We start from the raw sequence: 8,275 nt of genomic DNA, 5'->3' as shown, positions 1-8,275 counted from the left end.
GGAGGAGTGCAGCGTGATCCCCGACGATCTGGACAGCCTGCTGGGGGATGACTGCATCTCCGAGAAAGTCAGCGAGGTGAGAGGGTCGCTACTAAGGTCACGTCAAGGAAGGATGCTGACCATGCTGTACCGTCCCTCTGTTGACCAGTAGACATTTGATGAGAGAGAGGAGGTACAGACATTCGTCAGTAGAATATAGGAACATTTAAGGAAGTATTTCCGGGAGTTGCATGACAGCAGTGGTGTAAAGTACTTAAGTAAAAAATACTTTGAAGTAAGTTGTTTTTTTACTTACTTTATTCCTAAAGAAAATAATGTACTTTTTACTCCATACATTTTCCCTGACACCCAAAAGTATTTGTTACATTTTGACAGGAAAATGCTCCAATTCACCCCCTTTCAAGAAAACATCCCTGGTCATCCCTTCTGCCTCTGATCTGGCGCACTCACTAAACACACATGCTTATTTTGTAAATTAATGTTGAAGTGTGCCCCTGGCTATCCGTAAATAAATAAAAAACACAAGAAAATATGCCGTCTAGTTTGCATAATATAAGGAATTATAAATTTACTTTTACTTTTGACACTTAAGTATATTTTAGCAATTGCATTTACTTTTGATACTTAAGTATATTTTAAACCAAATACTTTTAGACTTTTACTCAAGTAGTATTTTAATGAGTGACTTTTACTTTAATAATTTTCTATTAAGGTATCTACTTTTACTCAAGTATGACATTTGCATACTTTTTCCACTACTGCCTGACGGGTTGCACATTTTAGTAGTTTAACTTCCACCACTGAAGTACCTTACATGGAGCACAGAGCTATGCATTTCTGGTCTAGAAGGAGATCTAGAATAATACAGTGCCTTGCGAAAGTATTCGGCCCCCTTGAACTTTGCGACCTTTTGCCACATTTCAGGCTTCAAACATAAAGATATAAAACTGTATTTTTTTTGTGAAGAATCAACAACAAGTGGGACACAATCATGAAGTGGAATGACATTTATTGGATATTTCAAACTTTTTTAACAAATCAAAAACTGAAAAATTGGGCTTTGTGGGATATGGACGGCGGCTCACCGCTGTAAGAGGGACCTGCTGCTGTCTCGCTTCAAGAACAAAGAAGACCCCACGCCACCAAAATAACTTCCTGGGGGCCTTTGTGTTTTGCAAAGGTACGTACAGTACTGGCCTCAAAAGTTTTAGAACACCTACTCATTGCAGGATTTTTCTTTATTTTTACTATTTTCTACATTGTAGAATAATAGTGAAGACATCAAAACTATGAAATAACACACATGGAATCATGTAGTAACCGAAAAAGTGTTAAACAAATCAAAATATATTTTCTATAGCCACCCTTTCTATAGCCATCCTTTGCCTTGATGACAGTTTTGCACACTCTTGGCATTCTCTCAACCAGCTTCACCTGGAATGCTTTTCTAACAGACTTGAAGGAGTTCCCACATGCTGAGCACTTGTTGGCTGCTTCACTCTGCCGTCCAACTCATTACAAACCATCTCAATTGGTTTGTGTTGAGGTCAGGTGATTGTGGAGACCAGGTCATCTGATGCAGCACTCCATCACTCTCCTTCTTGGTCAAATAGCCCTTACACAGCCTGGAGGTGTGTTTTTGGTCATTGTTCTGTTGAAAAACAAATGATAGTCCCACTAAACGCAAACCAGATGGGATGGCGTACGCTGCAGAATGCTGTGGTAGCCATGCTGGTGAAGTGTGCCTTGAATTCTAAATAAATCAGAGACAGTGTCACCAGCACATGCATGTTCTCTTACTCAAATAAGCACCGAAGTGCTGGCAGTAGTTTTAATGTTGCTTAAACAGAATTTTCCATCAGTGATAGTAAATATTATGTACTCTCTACCTCATACCTCTTTCCTGCTCCTCCTCTGTCTCCCTGAAGAGGTCCAGGAGCGCCAGGAATGCCAGTATGGGGAGAACTGCACGTTTGCCTACTGCCAGGAGGAAATATACCTGTGGACCCAGGAGAGGAAGGGGGCTCTGAGAAGGGAGCTGCTGTTTGACCCACTGGGCAGCACCGAGAGACGGGCACTCAGCGTCACACTCCTGCTGCAGCAGCACATGGGCATGTTCATGTTCCTCTGTGAGGTAGGGTGTGATGCACATAGACCTCCACATGGTGAACTTTGCAGTATTCTGTATGTACACACACACTCCGTTTCGCTCTCTCTCCCTCTGCAAGACTGTTTTGACAGTAAGCCTCCCATCATCAGCAAGTGCAGCAAAGAGAACTTGGCTGTCTGCTCAAACCTCACTGCCCGGCATCCCTTTGATGATAAGTGAGTCTCCTAGACCTTTCTGTACGTTTCCGTCATCCTCTCTCTGTCCTTCATTGTATCAGATCCAAATAAGCACTTTGTCTTGGTATAATGGATTCTAAATCCAATTTCCCTCAGACAATATTCAAGTCAGCTATTTGCACCCTGTCCCCTTCTGCCCTCTCCTTCTCTCTCCTCCTCCATCTCTTCCCCCTCTATCTCATCCCTGTTTTCTCAGGTGCCTAGTGCATGTGGTGTGTTCTGCCAACGTGCGCCACAGTAAGGTGCGCCCGCTGCACCCCCTCTGCCAGTTTGACATGTCGCCACGAGGTGCGTTACGGCTGCCAGCGCGAGGACAGCTGCTCCTTTGCCCACTCCGTCATAGAACTCAAGTGCTAGGTGCTGCAGCAGGACACCGGTACAGAAGTACTCATGTGTTTGCAAGCATGGCTGCACACACAGACACACTCTATCAAGGATTCCAGCAAAATAACCAAAGTTCACGCTATCATCTGTTACTTTGTGTGTCTTTATTAACTTCCCTCTCTCTCCCAGGTATCACCCATGAAGAGATGGTACAGAAGTCCAAGAGGCTCTGGTACAGGCTAGAGCAAAATGCTCAGAAACAGAAGGTGAGCATGAGATGGGCACGATGTCCTTGTCTCCTAATACAATACACCATTTGCGTTATTGTTTTTAAGGGCCTGATTTACAAGATCTCTCTCACTCATGCTCTCAGCCTGTGCACGTCACACACCAGAGCTGTGGTGGGGGGGAATAGGGGGAGTGGGAGACAACCTCAGGGGTGGAGGGGATGGCAGGGGGTTAAACCTGAAGATGAAGTTTGTCTGTGGCCAGAGTGATGGACAGGTCCACGAACCAGACAAGGCCCTCAAGTACTGCACGACAGGTGAGAGACCATATCAAACTGAGATCTGCACTCATGGTAAGTGCTGAAGTTCTCGTGTCAATATGAGGCTGCAGGGGCTACCATCTGTTTCATGACCAGGCCTGAACTGATAATTCATAGGATAAAAGGAATGTTAAAGGAATAGGCCCATTAAAGGATTAACTCTATAGAAATGCAAAATACCTTGTTCTGAATGGTCAATTTCACTAACTTTATGATTGTAGTCCATAGTCATGTTCTTTTCTTTCTCTTTCTCCCGCCCATCTCTCATCTCTCTTCCTCATCTCTGTCTTCCCCTTTCCCCCTTTCTCCAGCTGGACTAAGGAGCGTTGGGTATTGCTGGTAAAGTCTTTGGAGAAGAAGAAGTGGGTCGTTGTGCGGCCTCTTCTCCCGTGCATACCCACAGCAGTATGACGTAAGTCCCTCCCCCTTCTCTATCCCTCCATCACTCACTCTTTTCGCCCTTCCCCTCTCTCATACACAGTCACACCCACATAAGTATGAACTGAGTCACCGCTCTCTACTAATTTTCTCCATCCCTCCCTCCCCTCGGGGTCTGTTTTAATCTCTCCAATCAGGCAGTCATTTCCAGCAGACCTCTCACATGCTGAATACAGCTGATGTTGTTTACAGCTCTCCTCTTCTCGTCTTTACACCTATAGGCAGCTTGGCCTTTGTTCCACGGTAGGTTAGCTATTTGTCGTGCTACTACTTGTGAAGGAAAGGGGTTTCTGTAAAGAAGGGCCAGTATGTCAGCATCCGTTTCAATTGTGTTTTGACATCCGATTATAAGGATTGTCAAATAAAATCACAGGAAAGTATACAATCAGGACAGACAGTGTAATAATAAAGCAGTCTCCCTAGATGTGTGTCCATGTGATGAAGCAGAAGAAGTGCCACTGACATCGGGAACTGTTCCTTTGCCCACATTCTGGAAGAAAGGGACGTCTGGACGTACATGAAGAACAACAGCTGTAAGATTCTGTCTTTCTGTTGCTTTTCCTCTTTTTGCGTGTGTCATGGCCAAACAAATACAGTGTATTTGTTTGCAACGCTAATCCCTGTCCCCTCCCGTCCACAGTGAGGGACATGCAGCAGATGTTTGACATGTGGCTCAGGCTGACCAGTCAGAATAGACTCACTGATGCAAGCCTAATGGCCTCGCCTCTGGAGGAGAAATGGGTTTCCCTGACAACAGATTCCACTGAGTCATTGGTGAGTGGCTTAAGTCATAGGGGCGGTGGGGTACTAAGGTAACATGGAACTGTTTAAGATGGTCAGTAGCTATTTGATTTGTAATTTTACGACCCCTTTAGGGATCCCCCAAAAATAAAAATACAGGATTTGATAAAATATAGAATTTGGCCTTTTCTACTATAGCCCATATAAACACGTTGAGTAACAGGTTCATAAATGGTAAAAAAGACACAGTTCAAAACCTTATGATTTATTTTTTTGACTATGTCCTATATCTAGGAGATATGAGAAAGCTCAGGAAATATTAAAGTTTTTCTGAACACAATTGATCCCTTATTTTTGTTGGCACAACTACCTTCTTTCTTCCATTCCTTTTTGTATGGGTTACCTTCAGACGACACTTGTGAGAGTCTCCCCTTTCCATAGAGTGGAATAATAGTTTGTTGGCCAAACCGTTCGGACGCTACATAGGTTTTTGTGAGATTCCTCATGGTCTGACAAACAAGGCTACAGCTCGGCCATCTTCTGCAGATGCAGAAGGCCGACATAGGTGGATACAGTGGATTGAGACGCAGCCCTGCAAAAAACCTGATAGCTCTAGCTTGAACTAATGGATTTTGATCGGGATTTTTTATGTTACTTAGATTTGATTCACGGCTGTGTCAGTAGACTCCTTAAGGATTAAAAACAAGTGGTATATTTTTTTATACTAGCCTTTTCTGATGTTGGATATGGAGAAACTCATTTTGTGAGTGTCAGTCTGGGCAGAAGGAGGAGATGTGTGAGTGTTGTCAGGCTGAGGCTGAGCCGCTCCCTGGAGCTGTGGATAAGTGACCCTGATCCCACTACACCAGAGACCAGCTACAGTACCTACCGCCTGTGACGAGAGTCTGAATGCAAACACACACACCCCTTACAGTACGACAAACTGCTGATGCAACAGGCACCATCGCCTTGTGCGATGCACACACAGAAAGTAATGTATAAGAAAATGCGCGTCCATAATCTGAGGGGTTTGACTAAGGTTTGGCTGTTATTAACTTCAATCTGAGCCTCATTGCATTTCTAGCACGCTGCAGATGTCACTGTACTGGACGTGTCTGCCCTTCCCCTATATTACAGCCCTCAAAGTCGCCCCTTTACAAATACGGAGTGGCTGCATGGCGGAATTCTCTTGACGCCTCTTCCCGATCGCTAAACAACCAAACAAATTAGGCTACAAAATATATATATTTTTGAAATGTTCTTTCAAATCGCTGTGGGTTTTTTATTTCAGCTGTTCAGAAATATGACGCAGAGAAATGCGCAGAACGTGTTTAGGCTGTTTAGCTCTGGGGAAGAGGTGTCTAAGGGGGTGAAAACTGGGAGGTCACTCAGCCTTACAAATAAGCCCCTATATATGTTGCTAGGGACAAACGTCTTCAACCAAATCCTACCCTCCTTTCCTTGTAGGAACGTAGAAAGGTGGAGAGTGAAATAGGACAGAAATTGTGAGTATGCCATTTTGTTTGTCTATGGTAGTTAGTGCTTCACTCTATTTGTCTGCCATATTGGTAGAAGACTATGAATGTAAAGCCAGTCAATGAGAAAGCCATCAAATTATATATGGTTGTGGAATGTATTCGGAATACCCAAGACAAATCTTATATAACATTTAAAATGAACCCCTACCCCACCTATCCTCCCCTTTATTGATATAAATTGCATAGCAGTCTTTTGGTTACATAAGCAAGTCAGGCAGCCCAACCTGTGGTCAGCACTGACATGTACACGCATTCACATACATATGCACTGAGCAGGCTCAGAATGGAACACCGTGTTTCATAATATGGCATTGACATTGGAGGACTTTAGGGGTCAAAGTGACTGTAGCAGACTCTTCACTCGGACCCACTCAAACATACTGTGTCGTATGCTTAGAGCCTAGAGTTTTTGTGGACCACATGAACAAGTCCTGGTTTGTCTTGGTCAGTAGGGCTGGCACAATTACAGCATAATCCTGAAACCGACGAACCATTGTTATTATTTTTCACAACCGTTTTGTTTTTATTTACGAACGACTGACTGAAGACGGGAAAGTCGGTTATTCGTGCGGTTGAGTCGGTTTCTGCGGTAACACGGACTACTCACAACGTGATGAATCTTTGTTGCTCCTTGCTGAAACAAGCAAGTTGTTGTAGCAAACAAGTATTTGGTTGCCTAGGCAATGGCCCCACCCTGCAGTCGGGAGAGGAGACAACTTGCAGTCAGGAGGAGAGGAGACAACTTGCAGTCAGGAGGAGAGGAGAAAATGTGCCTCTTAAAATCCCCAAAAAAGACCAATAACCATCATCCAAAATTCCATGACTGTCACAGCCCTCCTGGTCAGGTGACGTGGCTTCATTTGGCATGTGGACCACCAGTTTAACTAGGATAATGTGAAGTTACCTTTGCCACATTAGCCCTCAAATGTAAACCTACGCTGAATAATCAAGGGAAAACTGATTGTCTGGGATGAGGTGTCAGAGTTCATGAAAAGATGATAAGCACAATATCAATGAAGACATAAAAAGTAAATGAAAAGTAAGGTAGGACTACCCATAATTTACACTTAAAAGGTACGTTTTTAGCCTAGTCTTAAATGTAGATGTGTGTATATACATGCACACACAGTGTGTGTGTGTGTGTGTGTGTGTGTGTGTGTGTGTGTGTGTGTGTGTACATACATGCATACTGTGACGGCCCTGAATTTTATGAACCGTGTTAGTGCTTCTCCTTCCAATAGGGCGCTTCCCCTTCAATTGCCAATTAAATAGGGCTTTTCCTTCCAATAGGGTGCTTTCCCTTTAATTCCCAATTAAATAGCCAGCATCAGCTGCGCAAAAGTGGGGTTGTGATGGAGACGTGAATGAGGATGTGTTCAACCCTCAGTTCTGAAGCTTCTCTATTCCGGTTGTTTTGTTGCATTTAAACGTGTGTTTTGTAGCCTAATAGAGTTTACCCAGGATCGGATCCACTCTTTGTGTCCGTGGACTTACACCTCTCTGTTCTTCGTGGCCTTTCTCAGCTGGAGATCTGTTGGCGGATTGGATTGTCTGACTGACCGACTGACTACAACCTTTTTGTATACGGTATTTCATTTGTTTTGATGTGATGTATACAGTGATGATTTATGTAGTTAGTTGTATTTGAGGACTTAGTAAGAGTTGATACGCTTTATAGTTGTGTGGTAAAATAATTGTTATTGATTGTATGATTAATACTGGGTTTACGCTACACTTGAGTGAACGGACAAACATTGCGTGACAAAGGTCACTTGGGTTCTCTGAACTCCTTTACCGGGCTGGACTCTTTTTAGACCCGAGGTACAGGACATTTCTGGTGGAACCAGAACTCATTGTGTTATATGTGTATAATGTGTGTAATCATTGATGTTGGTAATACAACCCACGCAAAAGAATACAGTTGTTTTTGAAGTTCTTTCCAATGTTTTAAGGGTTTATGAAAAGTTTATTTCCATCCTGACTTTTACATAAGTCCTTTGTATTGGTGTAGACTAGACGGACCAGATGGGACTCATTCCCTCCCAAACCAAAAGGAGAAACCAATGTTTTCTCTGGTAGGCACAACCTACCTGGCACCCCTACAAATAATAACCAAGTCAAAACCGTTACAATACATACATACATACATTCTTGTGCTGCTGTAATATAAAAATTAACTTTTTTTTACAAGAATAAATGCATTTTCTGAACACCTCACAACATTAAGTACATATTAAATCTTTAATAATTTTTTCCCCACATCAGGCATTAAAGCCATTTTATTATTGTCAATTTTTTGTCTGAAATGGACACCATTTAGCTTCAACCCTGTCACAGACAA

At 43.1% G+C, this 8,275-nt stretch overlaps 1 pseudogene across 1 annotated transcript; it reads left to right on the top strand.

Annotated features, from left to right (window-relative positions):
- Positions 1 to 1,876: 1,876 nt before the first annotated feature.
- Positions 1,877 to 7,596, top strand: LOC149974381 (zinc finger CCCH domain-containing protein 7B-like; annotated as a pseudogene). The gene is made up of 10 exons (XR_016489227.1): positions 1,877 to 2,325; positions 2,543 to 2,722; positions 2,860 to 2,936; positions 3,044 to 3,214; positions 3,529 to 3,629; positions 3,793 to 3,898; positions 4,079 to 4,188; positions 4,296 to 4,429; positions 5,864 to 5,901; positions 7,458 to 7,596. The product of XR_016489227.1 is annotated as a zinc finger CCCH domain-containing protein 7B-like (transcript).
- The last annotated feature ends 679 nt before the right edge of the window (positions 7,597 to 8,275 follow it).

Source organism: Oncorhynchus mykiss, chromosome 20 (genome assembly GCF_057628025.1).
Source record: "Oncorhynchus mykiss isolate SJ-2025 chromosome 20, ASM5762802v1, whole genome shotgun sequence".
Taxonomy (NCBI): Eukaryota; Metazoa; Chordata; class Actinopteri; order Salmoniformes; family Salmonidae; genus Oncorhynchus; species Oncorhynchus mykiss.
Note: the sequence above shows the minus strand (reverse complement) of the source record. Positions and strands in the feature narration are given on the sequence as shown.